Source organism: Gymnoscopelus microlampas, assembly GCF_963454915.1.
Source record: "Gymnoscopelus microlampas genome assembly, chromosome: 2".
Classification (NCBI taxonomy): domain Eukaryota; kingdom Metazoa; phylum Chordata; class Actinopteri; order Myctophiformes; family Myctophidae; genus Gymnoscopelus; species Gymnoscopelus microlampas.
Genome location: NC_139939.1, coordinates 12490558 through 12517549, shown reverse-complemented (window position 1 = coordinate 12517549; position 26992 = coordinate 12490558). Strand labels below are relative to the sequence as shown.

The following is a 26992-nucleotide window of genomic DNA, read 5'->3' as shown; positions in this document are numbered from 1 at the left end:
AAATGAAATATTTTGAATGATAATAAATCTTCTCTTATTGGGGTCTCTTTCACATGGGGATCCGTGGCCAAATACACATGAATTTGGCTGTCCTTCACATTGAATTGTTTGAGAACCACTGCTCTATGCCACCCAGAACACCCCTCACCCCATGAGTTTTGAGAAATGAGGTTCCCTTAATTTGGACACTGTGTCCCATGCTGTCAGGTGGGCCAGAAATCCCATCAGCGTATGTGATTAATGTTGCTAATGTATTAGATTGTTAAAAATATCTTATAATTTGGGTTTGACGTTGATGGAGTGCAGCTTGAGTCTTAGCCGGGATCAAAGGTAGATTTGGGTTCATAATAACAGAGTTATTATAGTTTTGAAATATTAATTAGTTTCACTTTTTATTTAGTTTTTCAGTTTGGTGTTTGATTTCAGTTTAGTTTCAGTTGTTTTTTAATATTAATAGTTTGTCATTCTTTTTTGTGCATTAATAGTTTTAGCTGTTTTGTTTGTGTGTGTGTGTGTGTGTGTGTGTGTGTGTGTGTGTGTGTGTGTGTGTGTGTGTGTGTGTGTATCCTTGAATGTCAGATTGATGTGAGATGGATAAACGATGAGTGGGTTTTCTCCAGAAAAGGAGACAGGCAGGAGAAAAGCTTGTTTATTGTGCTCATTTTTATTTCCAACAGGAAGAGAAAAGAAAAGAAAGCAAATACTGTAACAAAGCCTCTCTTTCTCTCTCTCTCTCTCTCTCTGTCTCTCTCTCTCTCTCTCTTCTCAGTCATTCAGCAGAAGAGTATAAAGCCAGATTCAAGGCCAATTTATTCTATGAGCCACAAAGTGTCGACCAACGTGCACGATGAAAGTGACGTCAAAAAGGCCAAAACTATTGGACCTTCGGAACAATTAAGGCGTTGCAGATGCCAGTGGTGTAAAGTAACTAAGTACATTTACTCAAGTACTGTATACTTAAGTACAATTTTGAGGTATTTTTACTTTACTTGAGTATTTCCAATTTTCAGTACTTTTACTTCTACTCCACTACATCTCAGAGGCAAATATTGTTACTCCACTACAATTATTTGACAAAACACACATTAACCACTTCAGCCCTATATATATTTCGGCCATTTGAAAATAGCCGATCCACAAGCTCACAATGCGTCGCGTAGATCTGCTATTTTTCATAACATTTTTATACATTTGAAGTATATTTTGATACCAATACTTTTGTACTTTTACTTAAGTCAATTTTGAATTCCGGACTTTTACTTGTAACAGAGTATTTCTCCATTGCAGCATTGATACTTTTTTTTTTTTTTTTTTTTACCTTTTCCACCACTAGCAGATCGCTTCATGAAATGTTGTGCACTCTGATTGGTCGGTGAGATGCACAAGACTACTGTACATCGACTTCCTTGTTTATGTTACAGGCAACGCTGTCTTGTCGGTGAGTCGCAGACAGTACTGCCAGTCGACACTTGCCGCCCAAAGCATAATGTCGCTGTCCGGTAGAAACCTCTTATCTCCATATTCTAACTTTTTGTGTTCTTTCTTCAATTAACGCCCTACTTGATCACACTACAGCATCACACAAAAGTATCAAAAGTAGCAGATCTACAAGCAGGAAACGCGGCGCAAAGCGACGCATTTCGAGCTTGTAGATCTGCTACTTTTGCTCTTTTTGAATTTGAATCCTAACAGTTTTGGACATTCAAGGTTTCCACCCAACAGAGACGATAAATTAGCCTTTGTATTTTGTCACATGACGGCGTCGCGCACCGAAAATAGCCTGCCTAGGCCCGGACTCAGACATGTGCTTCAGAGAGGCAGCTTCCCCGTTCACTTCCATTCTATGGGAGAAACGGGGCGGAGCGTCCCGACGGCTTCAACCGCCACCAACCAATAGGACAGAAGCACCCCACTTGGCAGCCATTTCGCTTGTAGGTTTCTTTCAATGAGCTAGCACTCCAATTCAAGTCAAACAAACTACACACCGTAAAAAAACGGCATTCTGTGATTGGGGGCTGTGGTGCTGAGGTTTCAGCTTGCGTTTCAGAAGGGTGTATAGGTCGGCTATTTTCTGGCGTGCGGCACCGCCGCGTGACGGAGCGTAATTCAGGCTCAACACGATTCTGTTCTCCCCCCTCAGCAACATGTTCCATTTTTTTGGGTCCCCCGTGTGTTGTGTCAGGCTCCTGTAGTAGTTGCTGCTTTTTCGCTTCACGGCTGCCTCCTCCAAAAGAAAAGACACACACACACACACAGATTCCCCTCGCCGCGCTTCAGAGCGTCAGGTTCACCGCACAGTCAAACTCTCAGTGTCAATTTAACTCCCAACAGCGTACGAATGGAACCAAAAATTGGTTCCAATCCTACGCTGTTTCGGAGTCACAGTGGCACTGGGAGTTTCTACTGTACGACTGCTCACTTCTAAAATAAAGTCACTCGGTAATGAGATGGCGGTCGGTGTCTCATTACTGACTGACTACATTATTTTTGAGGGAAACCAGCAAGGCTGCTCGCTCGCAGACATACTTGATAATGACAGGCCATTATTGTTCATGAGCAGAAGATGAAACATAGATAAGTAAATATATAAATAAATAAATAAATAAATACAAAATAACAGCATTGTAAAAACAAAACCCAGTCGTTTTCTTTTGAATACATTGCTACATTGATATTATTCTTATTCAAAGAATACTCGTTTGAGGCTTTAGAACCAAGCAATTAGAAAAAAACGCAGACAGCAGACAGTTCAGGGAGGGAATGAAAGTATATTTAAAAAAAAAACAGAAGCGGGGGGGAACATTTTTTTTCCCCTTTATTTCAAAGCTCAATGCTCGAGTTAAAAAAAAGATAAAAGCAAAGGAAAGTTTGGGCGGGGAATAAAAGTAAAGAAACTAGAAGCGAGCGGGGGAGATGCCCTGCCCCCCCAAAAAAATAAAAGAACATTTTCAAAGCTCAGCGGCTGGAGTTAAAAAAGATAAAAGAACATCTAATGTTTTAAGGCTGTTGTTTAGTTAAAGCCACAGTCAGGGGATGTGAAACGCAAGAGCTGGAGCCTGGCGTCGCGCTCTCCCTTCTCGGGGAAAAAAACAAGAGGTCGGGATTACAAACATGGTGTTGTGTAAAAAAAGACAGGAGGAGGTTTCGTCTCTGTGTGTGATCTTAGTGTGATAATAGCTACCGGGGTGGGTGAGCCTGGTTAACAAAAATGAATGTGCGTTCGCAGTGCTACAAAATAACCGCAGTGGTTTCGCTAACCCTTGGAATATGGCTTTAACTGGGTTTAATGACATTTTGACTCTTTTGTTTGTGTGTGTGTGGTGGGGGGGGGGGGGGGGGGGCGCATGTTTTATACGGCAGTTTGTTTCAGCAACAAACTTTTCATAGAATACCCAGCTGTGTCGTTTCGTCCGTCGTTGTCCCCCGGAAGTCTTTTCCGTTTTCCATTTCAACCGAGCGAAGTAGAGGCAATTCGATCGGTGCAAGCACTTGTCATCGGAGATTACTTTTCCATAGATGGGGATATGAGAAGCTATTTCTTTCTCTCTCTTATTCTTTTTTTTCACAGCAAAGAGGATTGGATTGAAATTGGCCTTGATACCATCGTCATTCCTGTCTGTGACAAGATGAGGTCCTTTTGCGTGTCTGTACAAAATAAACAGTGGCAATTTAGTCCCGTTGGAAGCCTCCCCTCTCGCATGTCTGGTTAGCAGAAATAGCGCAGACATTGATATATACAGTACATGTATGTATTTCTTTGTGGGTTTACGCTAATCACACTTCCTCTCCATTGCACGTCTGACTGACAGGAACCCGTCAGTTCAAACCCCGTGGGATCCAAATATTAATCACACAGTAAAATCTACAGTGTTACGTTTATCCATTGGTAAATCGGAGAAATGTAATGGACGCTCGCGGATCCATTTTGATTACATTTGTAATGATTTCTTTAATGCAAAATGCCTCTGGCTGTTTAGCATTATTTTGTCTTCGTTCGATTTAATAGGCTCTATGCACACTTTGCACAGCAGCCATTTTGGAAATACATTTACTTCCATCACAGGTGTTACCAATGATACTAATGAAGGCTCTGTTCAATTCTGGTCAAACAGAGTCAGGGTGCTGATATTGTGCATGTTGGCTCACTGGAAACACTCTCAGGGTTCCTTGAGGGGTTCAGAACGGCCCCTTCCATTTGGTTCCATTTGTACACTCTCAGAGTTATGGAGGTCCTTGAAATTGAGTTGTGAGAACCACTATGCTACACTAAATGGAACGGAGCCTTCATTAGTACCATTGGTAACACCTGTGAAGGAAATACGGAAGGAGCCCAAAGTTTCTCCAATATGGCTGCTGTGCATAGAGCCAATTGGATGTAAAATAACAGGGTATCAGTCTTTGTTTGTTTGTATAGAGAGCCAATAGTTCTTGTCATGATTGAGATTCTGGAAGGGGAAGTGGTCAGAAACCAGCACAGTAGCCTAAGTTAAGTTAACTCTGAAGAGAGCACACAGGGAACCAAATATTTGGTTCCACCACGTATTTGGTTCCATTTTAGTTTTGCCCTCCTCAGGATTATACTGTGAGGAATGAGTCATTTCCTGGACTCACATGGAGGCGTCGTGGCCCAAAACTGCTGGTAGGTTCAGAAAAAAAAAGAAAAGTACAGCTGGTCAACAGTTTTATTATGCAAATTATACATTCATCTGTGTGTGTGTGTGTGTGTGTGTGTGTGTGTGTGTGTGTGTGTGTGTGTGTGTGTGTGTGTGTGTGTGTGTGTGTGTGCGTGCGTGCGTGCGTGCGTGCGTGCGTGCGTGCGTGTGAGTGTCTGTGTCTGTGTGTGTGTGTGTGTGTGTGTGTGTGTGTGTGTGTGTGTGTGTGCAGTACGTGGGTACAGTATTATGTGCTAGAGTAATTACCGTATAATTACTGGATGAAGTTGTTTCAATACCCAGAGGAGAGGGGGCTTGTTTCTTTTTTCCCCCCCATTGTTTTCTTTTTCATGGGAGGGGGAGGGGCGGGGGGGGGGTTACAGGGGTGAATCCGCTACCACAGTACTTTGGTCTTAGAAATGATTGGAGGATAAGAGCAGTGAGTTCAGTGGCGGTGGTTGTTTTTTGTGCAAATTGTCATCTGTTTGGCAAAATGAACTGATATGGCGACTTGGAGATCTGTAAAATAGCGGTACTTTTTAAAATCTTCTGAAGTAGGCCTATACCCACCTACCGTACGTGATTGAGAAAGAGTTCGCCCGGCACAGTGACACCACAGTGGAACCAAGAGACAAAGAAAAACAAAAAAGTTCGAAAGGAAGTCGTAAAAACCGGGGCAATGGGGGGGAGGGGGGGGGGGGGGGGGGGCTACAGTGTATCGGGAAGGAAGCCAGAAGCGTTACCTTTTCACCTATTAAAGAGTCGATTTTTTTCCTTGTTCTTCGAACAGTGCAGGTGTGTGTTCCCCTCCCTCTGTGGGAGTCAAAGACATTCATTGAAGATTTTGGATTTCTTTTTTTGTTCAATTTAAAAATCAAAAAACTTACCACTGTTAAGTGCCAGAAGAAGGTAACTAACATGGGATTCTGTTTTTTTTTTGTTCTCTTTTTTTTTTTTGTTCTGAAAAGTCTCGAAGGTTTCAAAACCGTGTCGTACAAGTTGAGGGAAGGAGGGGAAAAAAGAAAGAAAAAAAATAGGAGTCACCTCTGTGTTCCAAATATAGAACTTCTTCTCCTAGCTTTCTGTACAGTGTTCCCAGCGTGGTGTAGGGTGGTAGGAAGGTATAGCAACGCTAGGGTTCATAGTACCGAGAGAAAAGGCAGATGTCTCTTCGACACTCACGGTGCAGGGGAGCACATTCCTCTCAGTAAAGGGAGAAAACTAAACAAAACAAAAAAAAGGTGGAGAACCGAAAGCTCTCGGAGTCCATCTTCACATGTGGGCGGCGGTGTGGGAGGGTGCGTTTCCTCCGTACGGACCGAGAAGGTCCACAACAGTCTAAAACACGGTCACACGGTCACAGAGCCACATGCCATATTCAAATAATAGAGAGTAGTAAAGATGAGGATCATAAGAATAAGAATAAGAAGAACAGTAGTAATAATGATAATAATTGGAATAGTAATAACAACATATATCATTCTAAGATTATTTTTTTTTAGTTTGTTTCCTTTAAATTCCATATAAAAAAGAGTCGGAGAGAAGTCGGTACACAGTAAGATTCTACTACCTCCGTGGGTTGATTTGGCACATTTTGAACGCTCGCTCCCCCCCTAGGCGAGGACAACTTACTCGGCGCTTCTCGTAACAACTCCTGAGAGTGTGCAAATGGGACGGGTCCGTTTGGTTGCATTTGTACACTCTCAGAGTTACTGACCTGCGAGGGTTAAGGATACCCCCCCTCAAGGAACCCCTGGGAGGTCCCTGGACCCCACTTTGAGAAGCACCGATTACCATACTATCATTCTCAGCACAGTCGATTGTTAGTGACGTCTTGGACACCCAATCCTGCAATTCCCTCCACGGTAATCCGTTTCACACGTTTCTGCTAATCCGTCTGAATCTGATAATTCTCGACGGAAATCTCATAACTGTCTGGGCACATGGTAATATTGCGTGAGTGTAATGCACAAAGAAAAAGAACAAGTTCCCCTTCCAACAATCGGATCGTCTCTGGCGAGCAAAAAAAAGAAGTCTCAATCAATCCATAGCCGTTGGGGAAAACACGCTATTTGGCGAGGTAAATGCACTGTAGTCAGTTTTAGTTTGACTGTCTCACTGAACGCACGTTAAAAGGCTGGCGGGGCATTGAAAGTCTCTTCAGGATGGGCTGCCCGGCAATGTTTATGGGTTCCTGTCCTTTAGTGTGTGTGTGTGTGTTTGTGTGTGTGCGTGCGTGCCTGCGTGTGTGCGTGTGTGTGTTTGTGTGTTGTTTCTTGTTCTTCATTCAAAACCTACTCTTAGTACAAACGGCTACATAAGTCAGAGTTATAATTTCCATTACATTACAAAAAAGTAAATCAGTCTTTATAAGTTATCTGAATGTCGTTGTTCAATGTAGTTTATATCATCATTAGTTTGGTCCATGTTCCCAGAAGCAAAGGCTTGGTTTGTGTAAAGTGTGTGCTAGCGTGTGCGTGTGTGTGCGTGCGCGTGTGTGTGTGTGTGTGTGTGTGTGTGTGTGTGTGTGTGTGTGTGTGTGTGTGTGCGTGTGCGTGTGTGTGTGTGTGTGTGCGCGTGTGTGTGCCTATTTACATATGTCTTTTGTCATATGTGGCAAGTATATTATGCAATATCATGTGTATGCACGTGTGTGTGTGTGTGTGCTCGCACGTGTGTGTACTGTACGTGTGTGTGTTTTTCAAATCTCCCGAAGTGTGTGTGTGTGTGTGTGTGTGTGTGTGTGTGTGTGTGTGTGTGTGTCTGTGTGTGTGCGCGTCCGTGTGTGTGTGTGTGTGCGTGCGCGGTCGGAGAGAGAGGAGGCCGGCTCAGGCCTTCTGCTGGGCAGAGACGCCCTTCCAGTAGTCCAGGATGTCGTGCAGGTCCTCGTCCTTGGCGAACTGCACCTTCCGCCGGAGCGCGTGTCCCGCCGCCACGTAGCCCTCCTCCTCCATCATGGCGGCCTGCCGGTGGCGCTTGCGGTGCAGCTTGAAGCGCTCCCACAGGCCCAGCGTGGGCGTGCAGAGGAGGCCCTCGTCCTCCTCCTCGTCCTCCTCGGGGCTGGAGCAGTAGCTGAGGTTGTGGTACTGCGGGGACAGCGGGTAGTGGGGCGACAGCTGCGAGTAGGCCAGCTCCCGCTGCTTGGCCTGCCTGCTGAGGGTGAGCGGGTCCAGCACGGTGGGCTTGTTACGGCCTCCTCCTCCTCCTCCCCCGCTGCCCGGGTGGTGGTGGAGATCCTGCAGGACCTGGAGGGTGGGTAGGGGGGGGGGGGGGGCACAGTACAATTTACAGTTCTAGGCATCTAGCAGACGCTCTTAACCACAGCGACTTATCAGAACCACAAGACAGCAGTGGCAGTGACAGTTATAGACAGCAGCTACAGTTTCTTCAGGACCATGGACAGCAGCTACAGTTTCTTCAGGACCATGGACAGCAACTACAGTTACTTCAGAACCATGGACAGCAGCTACAGTTACTTCAGAACCATGGACAGCAGCTACAGTTACTTCAGAACCATGGACAGCAGCTGCACACATCTCTGTGCTATGTTCAGTGTCTCTCTCTCTCTCTCTCTCTCTCTCTCTCTCTCTCTCTCTCTCTCTCTCTCTCTCTCTCTAACACTGTAGTGTTCAGGGGTCTGCCACGAAAATAGTCAGATAAAAAAAAAAGCTACATTGAACACATAGGGGGCGCTACAGCAGTGTTCAACACAATGGCCAAGGTGACCATTGCTCTGATAGGAATCACAATATAGGACAGGATATGAAGGCCTCAGTGAACCATAGGATCATGAGTAAACCAAGAGCTTAGCATCAGTCTAAACCACCGGTTCTAAAACGTCTTCATGTCAAGGACCCCCACGTTGACACTTATTAGCCTGCGGACCCCCATTTGAAAAGATATGCCAGGGACCCCCATAAAAGAAGATTTGTACGGCTCTAGCACTGATTTTCAACCATTTTGATTTCAAGGACCCCCTGTTTGACATGCATTATGCTATACGGACCCCCATGTAATGGCATTTCTATGTCTGGGACCCCAATTTATATTGTAAAGTCAATGTTAATTTAACTCTGAGAGTGTACAAAATGGAACCAAATGGACCCTTTACAAAATGGAACCAAATGGACCCTTTAGGGTCCATTTGGTTCCATTTTGTACACTCTCAGAGTTACAGACCCATAAGGGCCAATTTGGTCCCTAACTATCGATCATTTAGCTGGGGACCCCCCGAAACTCCCTCAAGGACCCCTGGGGGTCCCCGGACCCCACCTAAAATGACCTTTACTGTACCTGGGGGTGGTGCTGCAGGTCCTGCAGGTGCTGCTGGGAGCCGGGGTAGGAGTGGCGGTGCTCGTTGTACTGGCGGATCCTCTGGGCCTCGGCCCGCAGGATGGCGGCCGCCGGGGTGACGGTGTGGATGGCGTCCCCTCCTCCTCCTCCTCCTCCCCACTCTCCTCCTCCTCCCCCTCCTCCACCTCCTCAATATACAATTCACGAGTTAGGCATTTATCCACACAGCGACTTACACTAAACAATAGGCCTGTCAAAAAAAATCGATTCATGAATAAATCGCGATTCTTAATGCCACGATTTTAAAAATCGATTCAAAATATTAAAATCGATTTTTTGAAAAAAAAAAAAAAAAAAAAAAGTTTTTCTTTTTTTTGTTATAAGGTAGTACCTTTTTCACTGGCAATTTGTCTGAAATCAATGTCAGAAAGACTGCCTGACATGATCTGGCTGCATTGAAGTGTATGATTCAACTTTTCATGGTTTATATTATATGAAAATGTTCTAGTATAATTAATGCAAAGTGATTTGGGGTAGAAAATCGCAATAAATCGCAGAATCGAATATCAATTAATCGCAGAATCGCAATTTTAATCGAATCGGCACCCTAAAAAATCGCAATAAATCGCAGAATCGAATCGAATATCAATTAATCGCAGAATCGCAATTTTAATCGAATCGGCACCCTAGGAATCGATTTTGAATCGAATCGTGAGGTAAGTGAATCGTGACACCCCTACTAAACAAGGTAAATGATCACAACAAATGGAGTGCATAGAGAACTGTGTGGTGTCTAGAGAAAATAGGCCACCCAGGTAAACGATGAACCATCTGTCTGAACAACACGCTATCTAAATAACGTTCTGGAACTTTAGGATGCCAGGTAATCAGTGAAAGTCATTTTTGGTCGAAGAAAACCCAAACAAAACATGGGGAACGGTGTGACCAAGATGTGTCTGCATAGTAAAGACATCTTGGCCAGTCGCTAGCATGCATGTTCCCATCTCTTTTGTATACATGCTGTAATAGTGTTTTTATTTATTGATGACATGTATCATTGTGTTAATGTTGTATGTTGATGAATAGGCTCTATGCACAGGCTGCACAGCAGCCATATTGGGAATGAATTGGGCCCCTTCCTTCACAGGTGTTACCAATGATACTAATTAAGGCTCTGTTCCATTTAGTGTGGCATAGTGGTTGTCTTATTTTCAAGGACCCCCATAACTCTGAGAGTGTACAAATGGAACCAAATGGACCCTTACGGGTCCATTTGGTTCCATTTGTACACTCTCAGAGTTACACACCCACCATAAGGGGCCATTTGGGAACCAAAATGGAGTGTTTTAGTGAGACATCATGCACGATATCAGCACCCTGACCAGAATGGAACAGAGCCTTCATTAGTATCATTGGTAACACCTGTGAAGGAAGTAAGACGAGGCCCAATTTCTTTCCAATATGGCTGCTGTGCATAGAGCCTATTGAATGTATAGGAAACAAGCAGTGGTGTAAACTAACTAAGTACATTTACTCAAGTACTGTACTTTTACTTTACTGGAGTACCAATTTTCAGTACTTTTACTTCTACTCCACTACATCTCAGAGGCAAATATTATGCTTTTAATTAGACAATCATTCATAAATTATTCAATCAATCAATCAATCAATGGAAAGAGAAAGCGGGGCGAGAGGTGAGAAGAAGGGGCGCGTATATTTACGCACCTCGCTCTCCGGGTGAGGTCCTCTCGATGTAGCGGCTCTCGGAGGAGCGGTAGCCGCCGTCGGAGCGGAAGGAGCGCGGGGTGCGGGCGGAGCCGGGCGAGGAGGAGGTGCTGGGCCGCTTGGAGGTGGGCGGGGCCTCCATGCTGTGGTGGCGCTGCAGCGAGTGGTGGTGGTAGCTCCGCCCCCTCTCCTCCCCCCGCCCGCCCCTCCCGCCCTTGTACACCGGGGAGAGGAACTCGCTCCCGCCGCCTCGCTCGCCCCGCTCGCCCCTCTCACCCCTCTCGCCCCTCTCTCTCTCGCCCTGCTCGGACAGGAGGACCAGCTGGGGCTCGGCGGTGGACACGGCGCCCCCCCCGCCGCCGCCGCCGCCGCTGCCCGCCGACGACGGGGACTTCATCCCCTGCTGGAAGGACGTGGACTCGGACTTGAGCGCGTCGATGCAGTTGTTGATGATCTGGTTGACCTTGTCCACCTGGAAATGCATCGTTTACAATTTAGGCCGGCGTCATTCCCAACCTGTGGACTGGGGGTCCTGCTTGGCGGGCCGTGAAGATATCGCAAGTGGGCCCCCAAATAATTTGAAAACACTAAGATTTGAATGATAGTATAACATGAATATATAAACAAATGGTATTCATTCTTTAACCCATTGAGACCTGAAGCCGGTTCTACATGTCTCCTAAATCCCAACAGTATTCTGAAAAACCTATGTTTCTATATCAGTGGTGCTCAAACTTTTTCATGTCAAGGACCCCCACAATTATATGTATTTGGTTGCCGACCCCCATCAAAATATGTTGTTCCAGAGACCCCCCAGAAGCAAAGATTTGAGTAAAAAATGTTCGCTTTAAAAATATATATATTCAAAGATTTGCACACATTTTCACGATTTTTCAAAAATAGCAGATCTACAAGCTCGTAGCGCGGCACTCGGTGCCGCGCTATGAGCTTGTAGATCTGCTATTTTTGAATAGCCCAAAGTGTAAAATAATGCTTTTTAGCTCAAATTTAAAAATGACACAGTTCCAGGTCTTAATGGGTTAAAACATTGAAGATGAGTTTTCATTGTGATAGCGATAGAAACGTTTTAGTTCCATTGATTCAAGCCAGAACATTAATCGTTGAAATAAACTTGCTCTGAAAAAGCACACAGCCCACCCATCTGCTGAGGTTAAGTGGTGGGATTGGTGGGCTCTGAACACTTTTGACAATTTCAAGTGGGCCCTGGTCCAGAAAAGGTTGGGAACCACTGATTTAGGGCATTTATCAGATGTTTTCATCCAGATCGGGATAAGCAGAGTAGAAACTAGGAGGCCTGGTAAAAATGATCTACTTAATTAACAACATGGTCTTTAAAGGAGACACACCATGAATTTCACTTTTTTTTTTTTTTTTTTTTTTTTTTTTTTGGGCTCCCCAGTGTCTCTTGTACCCCAAAAAAAATATATTTTTTAACATTCAGTCATTCATTCTCATTTCAGAGATTTTCAGAATGGGCGTGTCTGAACAGGCCATCTCAGAATGGCATGTTTGCTTACATCACGAAACTGTCTGCCCATGTATTTTGACAGACAGAATTGCTCAGTAGCACCCCTCTGCCCAACAGGACGTTTTGGTATTGCAGCTGAAAGTGCTTTATAAGCCTGAGAGAATTGACTTGGGATGAGTATATCTGAGTGTTGATTTAGGCTCAAACCTTTTGAAAATGGTTTGAGGGACATACACCATATGATATTAAATATCAATTATTTTTTTTAATTCATGGTGTGTCTCCTTTAAAAAAAAATCTTTCTGTACATTTGGAACTATATGTTACCAGGTAAATAATCAATCCAGCATTTTCCTAAATCAGTGATTCTCAAAAGGCTTTCATTCCAAGGACCCCTAGTTTACTACGCATTAGGCTACGGACCCCCATGACTCCGTAGAGAGTGCACACATGTAACCAAATGGACCCCCCCCCCCCCCCCGCCGCTGGCCTAAATAATGCATGGCTGAATCAACATTCCTAAATCCTAAAATCACCTCTTTGGCGATGGTGGAGATCTCCGCCACGGAGCCCTGAGGGTTGTCCTGATGGGGCGACATCTCTCTCTCCCTCTCCCGCTCTCTCTCCCTCTCCCTCTCCCTCTCCCCCGCTCCGCCGGAGCCCCTGACCTCCATGTAGTTGAGCTTGGCCGCCTTGTGCGCCGGCGTCTCGATCACCTCCTGCAGCTTGTACGGGTCGATCTCGCCGCCCTGGGGCAGGTAGGGCATCCGGGAGAGGCTCTCCCCTCCTCCGCCCGACAGCATCTGCTTCTGGGAGGAGGAGACGCCGCCGCCACCTCCTCCTCCACCTCCACCGCCTCCTCCTCCGCCTTCCATCTCGGCGCCGCCGTACTTGAGCTCGATGAGCGTGCGCTGTATGCGGCTCATCTTCCTCTCCTTAAGAATGATAATAATAACAATAATCATCATCATCTTTATTGTCCCCTCAGGGATATTCATCTTCACAGTCTGTTCCAATAAAAAAAAACACATGTCCATATAGCACATAGCCACATTACACTAAGACAATACATGAAGTCCCCAGTAAACCCTAAAAGTATCCTGTCAGCGAGGCAGTCTGTTTAACCCATTAAGACCTGAGGCCGCGTAAAAAAAAAATCAAAATCCTAACAATTTTTCGGGAAAAAATATAAAAACATAATTTTCACGATTTTTCAAAAATAGCAGATCTACAAGCTCATAGCGCGGCACTCGGTGCCGCGCTATGAGCTTGTATATCTGCTATTTTTGAATAGCCAATGAAATCTAAAGTGACACAGATGCGTTCCAGGTATCAATGGGTTAACTCTTTGCCTGCCACTGACGAGTTCCCTCGTCAGATCCTGCCAAGGCGCAGCCTGCCACTGACGAGTTCTGACCAGTTTTGTGGTTTCAGTGGTTTTCCACCCTATGAATGATGCTTTCACTGCCTGATGACGAAAGACCCGGAATTTACGTCATTTAAGAAAGAAAAGCTTGTCCTGTTCCTGTTTATTTTCTGTGGGGAATTGGTTAAACCTCCGTTCCTCTTCTCTTGACGGCAAAAAAACAAGCCTCATTCAAATGACCACAGCTGTGCAATGGATCACCACGAGCGGACACATTTCTTTTTCCTATACTACAAGGAACCCTGTGCGTGCAATGAGCCGATCTCCGTGAGGACGGCGGTCATGGCGAATATTCCCAGATTTTTCAAAGGTACAGTAAAATCTCTCGTTTTCGCTGGCAGCAGTGGCACACTACACTACAGTATTACTCTGGCAGTCAAAGAGTTAATGGCTGAAGGGACAAAACTTTAAAACAAACTTTTTTCCCAATTTCAAAAGTTCTGTATCTTCGTCCAGATGGCACGAGTCTGCAGTGACGATGTAAGGGATGATCAGTGCCATTTGCTATTGTGAGCGCTAAACGTGTGATGGCTTTATTGTTCAGATCAGAAAGTGCTGGTGTGGGAAGTCCGATAATCCTTGGAGGCAATACGGGAAAAACTGAACATTTTGTTTTTGTTAGACAATAGGCTCTATGCACAGCAGCCATTTTGGAGAGAAATTGGGCCTCTTCTGATTTCCTTCACAGGTGTTACCAATGATACTAATGAAGGCTCTGTTCCATTCGGGTCAAACAGAGTCAGGGTGCTGATATTGTGCATGTTGGTTCACTAGAAATACTAGTGGGTCTCAAAGTGTGGTCCAGGGACCCTCATGTTTCCTTGAGAGGGTGTAACTCTGAGAGTGTACAAATGGAACCAAATGGACCCGGGAGGGTCCATTTGGTTCCATTTGTACACTCTCAGAGTTATGGGGGTCCTTGAAATTAAAAAGTTTGAGAACCACTGTGCTACACTAAATGGAACAGAGCCTTCATTAGTGGCATTGGTAACACCTGTGAAGGAGGCAAGGAAGGGGCCCAATTTCTGTCCAATATGGCTGCTGTGCATAGAGCCTATTTATACAACAGAGCAGGCTGAATAATGCTTTCTGTATACCTTCTCCTCCATCATCCTCTTCTTCCTCAGGCAGTGGACCACCAGGCCGAGGAAGAGGAGCATGCCGAAGAGGCAGCCCAGGATGGTCATGATGTAGTGCGTGGCCGACGACTCGCTGGGCTGCCTCTCGGGGTCCAGCCGCCGCCCCGTGGAGATGGTCAGGCAGGTGTGGTTGAAGCGCAGCGAGTTGCGGATGGACGCCACGCAGTACCTGTTTAACATCCATAATACAAACAGCCAATAAGAAATCCAGGGAGCAGAAACTGATGAGATTATAGATCCTGTTCTATAATGAGAAGAAAGGGATTCATTTGGACATTTTTTACAATATAAGCTAATATAAGCAGTATTGATCATTTTACTGAAGTAAAAAATGTGAGTACTTTTTCCATCACTGCCTATTACTAGCCCGAAATTGTTTTTGGTACAAATAGATTTGTAAGGTTCTCCCTCACGAGATATTATGTGCATGCATTTAAAGGCAACAACACAATTTCCTGGAGAAACTACCTCCCCACTGACATCTCTCGTATCCTTCTGAGAGGTCGGTGTCCTTTTAACCCATTAAGACCTGGAACCGTGTCATTTTTAGATTTGAGCTAAAAAGCATTATTTTACACTTTGGGCTATTCAAAAATAGCAGATCTACAAGCTCATAGCGCGGCACCGAGTGCCGCGCTATGAGCTTGTAGATCTGCTATTTTTGAAAAATCGTGAAAATGTGGGCAAATCTTTGAATATATATATTTTTAAAGCGAACATTTTTAACTCAAATCTTTGCTTCTGGGGGTCCCTGGAACAAAATATTTTGATGGGGGTCCGCGGCCAAATACATATCATTTTGGGGGTCCTTGACATGAAAAAGATTGAGCACCACTGATATAGAAACATACATTTTTCAGAAAACTGTTGGGATTTAGGAGACGTGTAGAATCGGCTTCAGGTCTCAATGGGTTAATTGGATAGACATGGAAATGTGAACAGGATTTTCGTTATATCCACGGATGACTAAATTACCTTTGTAAACACATCTAGGGCCTAGGTGGAATTTTCTTTTTCTTTATTTAAAAATCAATACCAAAAAAAAAAAAAGAACTGGTTAAATGTTTATAAAAGTGTTTCACCTCTGTTTTCTGGACAACTTTCGGGTTGTTAGACTTCAGAGCTCTAGTAGAGCAACTATACACGAGGTAATTGCATTGATTGGTTCAATGCGTAAAGAAGTCATTTGGACAGTCTGCCTTCTCAGTAAAAGGCAGTGGTGGAAAAAGTACTAAAATGTTTTACTTAAGTAATAGTATCAATACTGCAATGTAGAAATACTCTGTCACAAGTAAAAGTCCGTCATTCAAAATGTACTTGAGTAAAAGTATTGGCATCAAAATGTACTTAGAGCACCAAAAGTATCAAAACAATTGTAGTTGAGTAAGAGTAAAATCTTTGCCTCTGAGATGTAGTGGAGTAGCAGTAAAAGTACTGAAAATTGGAAATGCTCCAGTAAAGTAAAAGTACCTCAAAATTGTACTTAAGTACAGTACTTGAGTAAATGTACTTAGTTACTTTACACCACTGATTATAGTGATTTGAATTCCCTGTACTGAATTGGTTTTGATCACAGTACTTTTTTTAATCAACAAACAAACAAAGAAATAGGTTGCATACGTGTAGTCGGTGTGTGGCTTGAGGTTCTTCAGCTCGATGTCCTCCCTCTGGCTCTTCAGGTTCTGGATGTCGGTGAAGAAGCTGTTGTTGTAGAGGACCAGGATGTACATCTTGCGGTACGGGTGCGGGATCTGCACCGTGATCACAGCGCTCGAGTGCAACACCTGTAAGGGGGTGCAACCATTTAAATGAGTATAAAAAAAGTAGCGATAATCAATCATTTCATTAAATAATTGATTAATAACTTACAGTTGGAACGTTTAACCCATTGAGACCTGAAGACGATTCTACATGTCTCCTAAATCCCAACAATTTTCGGAAAAACGTATGTTTCTGTATCAGTGGTGCTCAATCTTTTTCATGTCAAGGACCCCCAAAATGATATGTATTTGGCCGCGGACCCCCATCAAAATATTTTGTTCCAGGAACCCCCAAAAGCAAAGATTTGAGTTACAAATGTTTGCTTTAAAAATATATATATTCAAAGATTTGCACACATTTTCACGATTTTTCAAAAATAGCAGATCTACAAGCTCGTAGCGCGGCACTCGGTGCCGCGCTATGAGCTTGTAGATCTGCTATTTTTGAATAGCCTAAAGTGTAAAATAATGCTTTTTAGCTCAAATCTAAAAATGACACAGTTCCAGGTCTCAATGGGTTAAATGAGTATAAAAAAGTATCAATAATCGGTCATCTGATTAAATAATTGATTAATAACTTACAGCTGGAACGTTTAACAGTCCCGTCTGTAAGTACTAAGAGGCAGCTTTTAGTTTGAATCTCTCTGCCAGTGATTCCCCGAATGGCTGAATCAGCAGATCTTAAGACATATTTATTTTTGCCTCGCTTATCTCGATGATTCATTTGATAGCTTTTGTTTGTGTTCCCTTGCTCTTATACTGAGTATATTTTTGTTTTATGCAAATTGTATTCGTTTTTACCGTTCCTTTTTTATAAAATATGTTCTTCTTATTTTGATGTACTTGTTTTTATGATCTTTATTTTTTTTTGTGTAAAACCCTTGAGTTGCATTTTATGTATGAAAGGCGCTAATGATAAAAAAAATCATTAACATCATCATCAATAATAATCAATCCCTTATTTTGGGCATGGTCATTTTATACAGAACGTTTCCAAACATTTCCAAAACTTCAAGCTCACAACCAGGCCTGGACTTTCCAGGCCTGGTTAAGGCCACTTGGCTTAAGGTGTTGTACATTTTTTGAAGGCAGGAAGGCCATCAAATAAAACATGATTTTAGTCCATTGAAAGAATCAAATGAATTTAAGGGTTAAGGATAATTTTTCATTAACTGACTATCTGCAGTGAAATACATAAATGATGGTATTTACATTCTGATCCATACTCAGCCTGCACCAATCAAAGTCATTGGATTGGTTTAAAGATGGGGACTCAGGGTAGTTAAGAATTCAGAATGTCAACAAAAGACACTGGTGTCTACATGACAAGACAGAGACACTGGTGTCTACATATTGACAAGAAACAGACACAGGAGAAAGTCATACAGTCAGCTGGGGCATTAAGGCCCCTGTGGCCTCAGGGCATGCAATAGGCTCTATGCACTGCAGCCATATTGTGAAGACATTCACAGGTGTTACCAATGATACTAATGAAGGCTCTGTTCCATTCTGGTCAAACAGAGTCAGGGTGCTGATATTGTGCATGTTGGCTCACTGGAAACACTCTGCTACACCAAGTGGCCCTAAAATGTGGGTCCAGTGACCCTCATGGTTCCTTATAAGGCCCAGTGTGATCACACGATCACATGTATGTTTTATAAAGAAATGAGTTTAAATCATTTTTCTTTTCTGTTATTTTTTATTTTTTTCACCTCTAAATCCTCATTGGGTCCTATTGTTTAGTCTTACAATGCCATTGGCCAGGATATTTGCATATAAATACCCCCCACAGAGCCAGGAATCATCACAACTTGAAAAGAATCTGGGCCTTGCAGGGTTAAGGGGTTTCCAAATGGCCCCTTACGAGTGTGTAACTCTGAGAGTGTACAAATGGAACCAAATGGACCCGTAAGGGTCCATTTGGTTCCATTTGTACACTCTCAGAGTTATGGGGGTCGAGGGAATCGAAATATCTGAGAACCACTGTGCTACACTAAATGGAACAGAGCCTTCATCAGTATCATTGGTAACACCTGTGAATGTCATAGAGCCTATTGTTTTGAGGAGCACAAGGCCAAACTGAGGGGCAAACGACGACCATGGCCTTTGTGGCCTCCCTGAAATTCCTGGCCCTGCTCACAACGCATCTCGATGCAACACATATTGCCGTTGACATTTCTGTCTCATAAAGCCATTCAATCAATCAACAGATCAATCAAAAAGCACCTGTTTGAGCTTCATGGCCGGGTTGGTGTCGGTGAAGATGGGACTCAGGCTGACGGGGTCCTCGGGTCCTCCGGCTCCGGACGGGCAGTCGTCCAGGCCGCACGGCGAGGCGAAGTCCGGCGGCGGCGTGGTGTAGTCTCCGCTCGGCTGGATCACGAAGTACGGCGTGACGCTGCTGCCGTCGTCGGTGCACACGACGCTGAGCATGTGCAGCGCGTTGCGGTGCGCCGGGATGCGCGGGTTCTGGCTCAGCAGGCTGTAGCCGGAGAAGCCGGCGGGCGAGTCGCACACCTGTTTAGCGCAACAGTGTTAATTATAAGTGTTATATAATGACACAAGATGATATACAAATACGTGCTTCTACCTGACACCATTCTCCATTATGTATAATAGTACAATGCATTAGTGGTCACAGCTCCTTTACAGATGTGCCACTTCAAAACTTCACACGTTACTGTTCTTTCCCTGAAAGTGGCCTGAAAATGCATTTTTTCCTCCCTGTTCTGCCCTTAAAAATTCACTGTTTTGCCCCTGAAAAGAAGTTGTCACTACACACCCCCGTTTTTCCCTTCAACAGACATCCATATACATGAGAACAAAAGAATGTGTGTTGAAGAAGGTGTCAGACTCATTATGAGGCGAAAGGTGATTTGAAGAGGTCCTTGACCAGTTGCTCAAATTAATTAGCATCATAAAAGCAGTGATCATCAAAATAATTCACCATTTTAAATGCCCTTCTTTGTCCCTCTTATTGCCCTGGGAATCCCCTGAAAATTTACTGTCTTGGCGATGGCAGGACATTTGAAGTTTTGAAATGGCACATCTGTAAGTCTTCTGCTTCTGTTCCCTGTATAAATATCCTGCCACACCTCCACCTCTTCCTTGTGTGTTTCCGTATTGGAACGAGGTGGGAGTCTTTTGTTATCTTCTCTATAACACAATAAGAATTGGAGTTACAAATGACTTATACAGGGTTTGTTTAGAAAGGAGTCCATGCATTAGAGAGCCAGATTAACTTGGAGACGTGTGTTTTGTGTCGTTCTGTCAGAATAAATGGAGATTGTCTCCAAAGAGAGTCCTGGGTCCGTCTAAAGCCATTCAACATAACGCAGAGATAACGATTACACCGGTTGGGATTTTAGGATGAAATTAGGATGAAACATATTGGACTGTCAAATACTGACGTGTCATTTTATGATTGTATGGGTGCCGTTATCTTAGTATTGGATACCATTTTGTTGCTGTCGGGCAGAAACCTCTTATCTCCATTCTAACCTTCGTAAATGAATGTCCTACTTCAGTGATTTTCAACCTTTTTCGCGTGAAGGACCCCCAAATTCACACATATTATAGCCCACAGACCCATTTGAAAAGATATGCCGGGGACTCAACCATTTTCATTTCTTGGGGGTCCCACAGTATCATCATCATTAGTGTTCATTTTTCTCTGAGAGAGTACAAATGGAATATGGGTCAATTTGGTTCCTAACTATTAATTTGGCTGGGGACCCCCTGGAACCCCCTCAAGGACCACTGGTGGTCCCCGGACCACTGGTTGAGGTACTGCTCAACTTGATCCTACTACTGCGTCACACAAAAGCATCAAAAGTAGCAGATATACAAGCTCGTAACGCGTCGCGTTTTGAGCTTGTAGATCTGCTACTTTTGATGCTTTTGAATTTGAATCCTGAAGAGTTACAGTTTTGGACATATTGAGGTTTCCACCCGACAGAGACGATTTGCTCCGTACCCACACTGTTGTGACACATTAGCCTAAAAAAAACTTTTATCTGAGTATAGCCTGAGGTGTTACTCCTTTGTCAGGGGGAGATAAAGGGCCTCAAACCACCTGTAATGTATAAAAAAGCCCGGTCTGCTGTTGACTATTGGTTTGTAGAGATTAAATTCTACCGAAAAAAATAGTTTAGGGAGTTCTTGGAGAGACAGGACGGTGAGAGGAGAGAGAGTTAAGTTAGCCCTCTGGTGCTTGGGGGTAACAGGACAGAGAATAAAAAAACGTGTTTATTTTACACACTGTTGGATTCAACAATCAACTTCATAAAATAAAATGTTGTTGTATAACATGGTGGTTCTTCGTGCCGCGCTGCGAGCTTGTACATCCGTTATTTTTTAAGTAAATTGAAAAATATCAAAAATGTTTGAAATACTTTCTCTTCTCACCCCATTCGGATGCTATCAATGCATTGAATGGGACATCATCATGTTTTATCAGACCATTGAATGGGCGAAGTATAGAGAGGGACCACCGAGCGAGCTAAAGCGAGCGAGTTGCCGTGCCGAACATTGTGACGTTCACTTGAGCCTACTCAGCGCCGTCCGAGTTATATACCGATAGGCACAGAATGGTAAATCATGTTGTGGGGACTGCTCTGCTTCCGCATAGGTCAGTATCTCCTGATTACGCCCAATGAATGGTCTAACAAATAGGCGGGTAGGTCAGTATGTCGCCTACTCGCCCATTCAATGCTCTGATAAAACGTGATAATGTCCCATTCAATGCATTGATAGCATTCAAAGCCACAAAATATTTTCAGGTGGGGGGTCCTCGCCAAAAGTACATAATACATTTGGGGTCCTTGACGGGAAAACGTTTGAGAAGCACTGGTACAACACTCACCATCCGCTCGTTGGTGCGGTTGGGGAAGATGGAGAGCCAGCGGAGGAAGCCCAGCAGCTCACAGGAGCAGTTGAAGGGGTTGGTGTACAGCTCGCATGTGGTCAGCTTGCTGAGGCCCGAGAACAGACTGCCGTCCAGCACCTGGATCCTATAGGGTGGAACAGAGAGAGAGACACGGTGTCCGCTCAGCATGGTGAGGATTGTTACCAAGGTGTGGACAATAAGGAAGTACCAGTAAGGAACCTCCCAAATGTGGAAGTAGAGCGTTATTCGGGCTGCTTCAAATACCAGTGATCAACTTTCATTGAAATGAACAGCTGGGGGCGGGGCAGTCCGCCCTCTAGATATATTGTAACTATATTGAGGAAGACTCCCAGGCTAAGAAGAAGAGTCTGTCTAAATTCCAGGCTATCTATCACTCCACTACATTTCAAAGAGAAATAATTCCACTACATTTCTCTCTCTCTCTCATCGCGTTGCGATGCGTTGTGAGCTTGTAGATCAAAAAGAATTTTGGTGCACGACACCAGCGTGCAACTAAGTGTAAATATATAACTCTCATCTCCAACCAGTAAACATAACATCTAAATCCTAAGCCTAACCCCAACCTGAATGTTTTCCGAATCGTAAACCTGTCTCAGAAAATCTTTTTTTAACCGTAAAACAAGCATTTCTCTTGTGAGGGCCAGCAATTTGGTCCTCACAACATCTATTTATCATATTTTACTATACTTGTGGGGACATTCGGTCCTCACAAGTATAGTAATACACACACACACGCACACGCACACGCACACGCACACGCACACACACCGGTTCATGGAGAGGTCTATGTTCTCTATGTTGGGACACTCCCAGAAGGTGTTTGGCGTCACCGTCTCGATGAGGTTGGCCTGCAGGTAGAGATACTGCAGCTTGCCCAGGCCTCGCAGCATGCCCTCCGTCACGTTCCGGAGCTTGTTAAAACCCATCTGGAGGACCTGGGGGAGACACCAGAGACACAAGAGGGGGGGGATTATCCCAAATCCCCCGCCGTCGGCACGAGCTGGCCAGCGCCAGTCATCATCAACCCGCCTACGAGCAGAGAGAGAGAGAGAGAGAGAGAGAGAGAGAGAGTAGAGGCCTAGAACAGAGACACTGTCTGCTACTGTACAGTAAGTAGTGTCTCGTTGCTGTCGGGCAGAAACCTCTTATCTCCCATATTCTAACTTATTTGTGTTTTTTTCCGTAAATTAATGCCCTACTTGATCATACTACAGCGTCACACAAATTAAGGCATCAAAAGTAGCAGATCTACAAGCTCGAAATGCGGAGCAAAGCGACTTTTGCTACTTTTGAATTTGAATCGTGAAAAGTAACAGTTTTGGACGTATGAGGTTTCCACCCGACAGAGACGATATACTGGGTCTCACATATTGTTGCTGTCAGGTGGAAACCTTGTACATCCAAAACTATTAGTTACTATTCCTACAACTATTCAGGAAATTGAAAAAAGATATATAATGAAGAATCTGTGTTCCAATGGATCCCAGTGTAGTTATAATTTAGTCACAGGCTCTTGGTTAATACTTTTCATTGGTATTTATAAAACCCACTACCCACAAGCTTATTTTTAATTGATTTGTGTTACAAAAATAGCAAAAATAGCTCACAATGCTCTTTTATTTTCGCTACTTTTGTGTGAAAACCTTGTACGACGAAGTAGTAGCATTAGCCCCCCCCCCACCCCCAAAAAAAAATAAATAAATATGGAGATACAAGTTTTCCGTGTGACAGAGACGATATACGGCTTCCAAAGCTCTGTGGCAGGGCTTCAGTGACTCAGACGTGTGCTCCTCCCCCCTGTGGTTGGGACAGGGTGTGTGAGACACTGCCCCCCTGTGGTTGGGACAGGGTGTGTGAGACACTGCCCCCCTGTGGTTGGGACAGGGTGTGTGAGACACTGCCCCCTGTGGTTGGGACAGGGTGTGTGAGACACTGCCAGCTCATTATAGCTACGTCATTATAGCTACGTCCAGGGGGGGGGGGGGGGGAGTAGTGTTTTGCCTGAGCGTGTCCGCAGGCTAAAGCCTGACTTAGACTAGTTCTGCGATGACAAACACACCGGCACGCACCCAAGCATAAATCGGGCTTAAGTTGAGCGGAGACTGGCCTTTCTCTCGTGCCTGTGTGTATGGGTATATCGTTGCTGTCGGGTGGAAACAGTTATTTTTAAATTATTATTTTACCTGTGGCGATAGGGCTTTTGCCTTTGCTGCCCCAATCCTGTGGAATGCCACCCTTCGAACCTTCAAAAAACGCTCTCAATACCCACCTCTTCAATATGGCTTTCCCCAGCTAACTGCACACCACCCTGGTCCACCATTCCACTGTTTTTTATTGATTTTCTTCTGTACTCTTAGCCTTTTCTTAAGTGTAAAGCGTCTTTGAGCACTTAGAAAATTGCTATATAAATTTGAGATGTTATTATCATTAATATATTATTGTTATAAAAAAACAATTTAAAATAGATGCATGTACATTTGTGCTACACTCGTGTTGTCTGCCTCGACAGCAACGATGTCCATTTAATATCGATATTGTGATACAAGACTACCCGCAGCTAATACGTCATGGATTCTCATCCAATTCTGTCTTTTTCCTGGTATTAAAGGCTATAATATAACAGTGACCTGCAAACGTTGAATTGTGCAGAGGGCTTTGTGTGTGTGTGTGTGTGTGTGTGTGTGTGTGTGTGTGTGTGTGTGTGTGTGTGTGTGTGTGTGTGTGTGTGTGTGTGTGTGTGTGTGTGAGTCATCACTGACTTGCATAGTGAATTGTGCAGTGAAAGGCTGCAGGTGTGAGTGTGTGCATTGCATGCATACTTACTGCGGACAAGGAGAAGGCTGAGTGTGTGTGTGCACACGTGTATGTGTGTTTGTGCATGCCATCGCTGACCTGCATGTTAACCACTTAAACCCCAGCATCCGTATTGCGAGCAAAGCTTTCGCTGAAATGAGCAGATCGGCAAGCTCACAACGACACGTTGTGAGCTTGTAGATCGTCTATTTTCAAATAGCCTAGGTATAAAATAGGGCTAAAGTGGTTAATGTATGTTTTATAATGTAATAATGTATATCTGCAAAGTAACTAATAGCTAAAGGTTTCAAATAATTGTAGTGGGGTAAAAGTACAATATTTGCCTCCGAGGTGTAGTGGAGTAAAAGTAAAAGTATAGACAATTGGAAATACTCCAGTAAAGTAAAAGTACCTCAAAATTGCACTTAAAGACAGTACTTGAGTAAATGTACTTAGCTACTTTACGCCACTGGGAGTGAGAGAGAGTGTTGAACAGACACTAGTATGCGTGCCATCACTCGCCTGCAGGTTGAACTGAGCGGAGAAGGCTCCATCCTCCACGTAGCTGATGTCGTTCTTGGTGAGGTTCAGGTACGTGAGGTTCCCGAAGCGACTCAGAGACGAGTAGTGAACCGACCGGATCTTGTTCTCGTTCAGCCTCAGATCCACTATGGTGCTGTGGACCACGACACACACACAAACACACACACACACACACACACACACACACACACGCGCACGCACACACACACACACACAGACACACACACACACACACACACACACACACACACACACACACACACAGCATGCTGATACATACGCAATACCATTTCGTCCATATTTTAACCTTTTGTGTTTTTTTCGTAAATCAACGGCCTACTACATCATCCTACCATCATACTATGATCATACTACAGCGTCATGCAGAAGTATCCAAAAGTAGCAGATCTCTAAGCTCAAAACGCAGTGCGAAGCGACGCGTCGCAGCTTGTTGATCTGCTACCTTTTTTTTTTCATTTGTAGAGAACATGTTTTGGACATATGAGGTCTGTGAGGGCTGACCTTGATCTTTCAGTAATAACACACATTTTACTATATACACAGTAAAATCCTATTTTACACACAGCAGATTTTACTGTACTAGAGGTTCGGGCCGCTGTGCGGCCCCTCACATCTAGAGTTTGGGCCGCGTGCCTACGTCGCACCGCCAATCCCACCAATATGTCTGAGTCATAGTGTCGGGGCTTGGTCAGAGTACCCGTTGTACCCGTCTGTCTGCATGTGTCCATCTGATGCCCAAATATGGAGATCTCTGTATATGTCAGTCCTCGTCCCTTTTATGCCCATATATGGAGATCCCTGATGTCATCAGTACAGTATATGCCCATATATGGAGATCCCTGATGTCATCAGTACAGTATATGCCCATATATTGGAATGTCCTTATATGGGCATAATGGTTGGATCTAGGCCCCCAGAACCGAGAGGGAGCAGTGCAGTTGGGGCCAGACACATGAACGAGCGAAAACGGTTTCGACCAATGGCCTCGACTCACCAGCTTGCGCGCAGGCTTGCGCACAGGGCTTGCTCACGGAGGTGACGCAAAACGCGTCACATAGGCCCCGCCCATCACATTTCCCAACCCGGAAGAAAGGGTGAAAAGGGAATATGTGCTGGGTGAGCAACTCCATACAAGTGGATGGGCGGGGATTTCCGGTGCCCTCTCTATTGTTTTGAACTCTATGTTTGGATCGGCGGTTCTGGACAACTGTATAACTGAGCCACTCGACGGCGGGCACCGCACTCCCTAGAGCCCTTGCCTTGCTCTGTATTCTGATAGTATTCATTGTGTCTCTCCAGCTCTTTAAAGGAGTAGTTCACCCAAAAAATGACTTATTTTCCATCAATTGCACACCCCATGAAGCCTTGAATTCATGGATTTATTTTTAGTTTGTGTGGCATTCCTAAGCCAATAATTTGATGACCGGGTGTATTTCTGGTAGGAGACACAAAGAGTCTATTTTGTCTCTCCTACCTGATACATTAGCCGGTAGGAGACGGGAATCAAATTATTAGCTTAGGAATGCAACAAAAACAAAAAAGCATCCATGAATTCAAGGCTTTATGGGGTGTGCAATTGATAGAAAATAAGTCATTTTTTCGGTGAACTACTCCTTTAATCAGAAAAAGAAATACATTTTCAGGTTTCAGGTCACGATACAAATTTCATCCAAACCATATGGGATAAAGGATATACGAGGCAAACAAACCGGGACATTCTCTCAGCGTTACCTGTTAATATGAGCGGGGATGGCTTCGTACGGAGGCTGGTTCATGCTGCAGATGGCCAGCCACACAAAGCCCTTCTCCCCCTCGATGAGCCAGCAGTCCGCCGTCACCGTCGGCAGCCGCATGACAGACAGCAGGGCCAGCCAATAGAGGAAGGAGCCGGCCGTGCACACCGCCAGCGAGGACGAAGAAGCTCCTCCCGCCTGTCGAACGGGTCCCGCCCCCGCCTGGGACGCCTTTCCGATATCCATTTGGGAGAGGGAAGCCGTCCGACGTTTCGTTTTGGCAGTTCTGACCAGTGGTGGAAAAGGCACTCAAATGTTTTACTTAGGTAAAAGTTTCAATGCTGCAATGTAAAAGTACTGTGTTACAAGTAAAAGTTCGGGAATTAAAAATGTACTTGAGTGAAAGTACAAAAGTATTGGTATCAAAAGGTACTTAAGGTACCAAAGTAAAAGTACTAAAACGTTTGAAAATAGCAGATCTACAAGCTCACAACGCGTCGCGATGCGAC

At 44.4% G+C, this 26992-nt stretch overlaps 1 pseudogene across 1 annotated transcript; it reads right to left on the bottom strand.

Annotated features, from left to right (window-relative positions):
• Window positions 1-7480: 7480 nt before the first annotated feature.
• Window positions 7481-26729, bottom strand: LOC311064650 (protein ELFN1-like; annotated as a pseudogene). The gene is made up of 11 exons: window positions 26482-26729; window positions 24709-24862; window positions 22162-22328; window positions 21349-21496; window positions 18711-19001; window positions 16345-16508; window positions 14683-14893; window positions 12696-13094; window positions 10667-11142; window positions 8946-9124; window positions 7481-7897 (listed from the first exon to the last, which is right to left on the bottom strand). The product of its transcript is annotated as a protein ELFN1-like (transcript).
• Window positions 26730-26992: the final 263 nt, after the last annotated feature.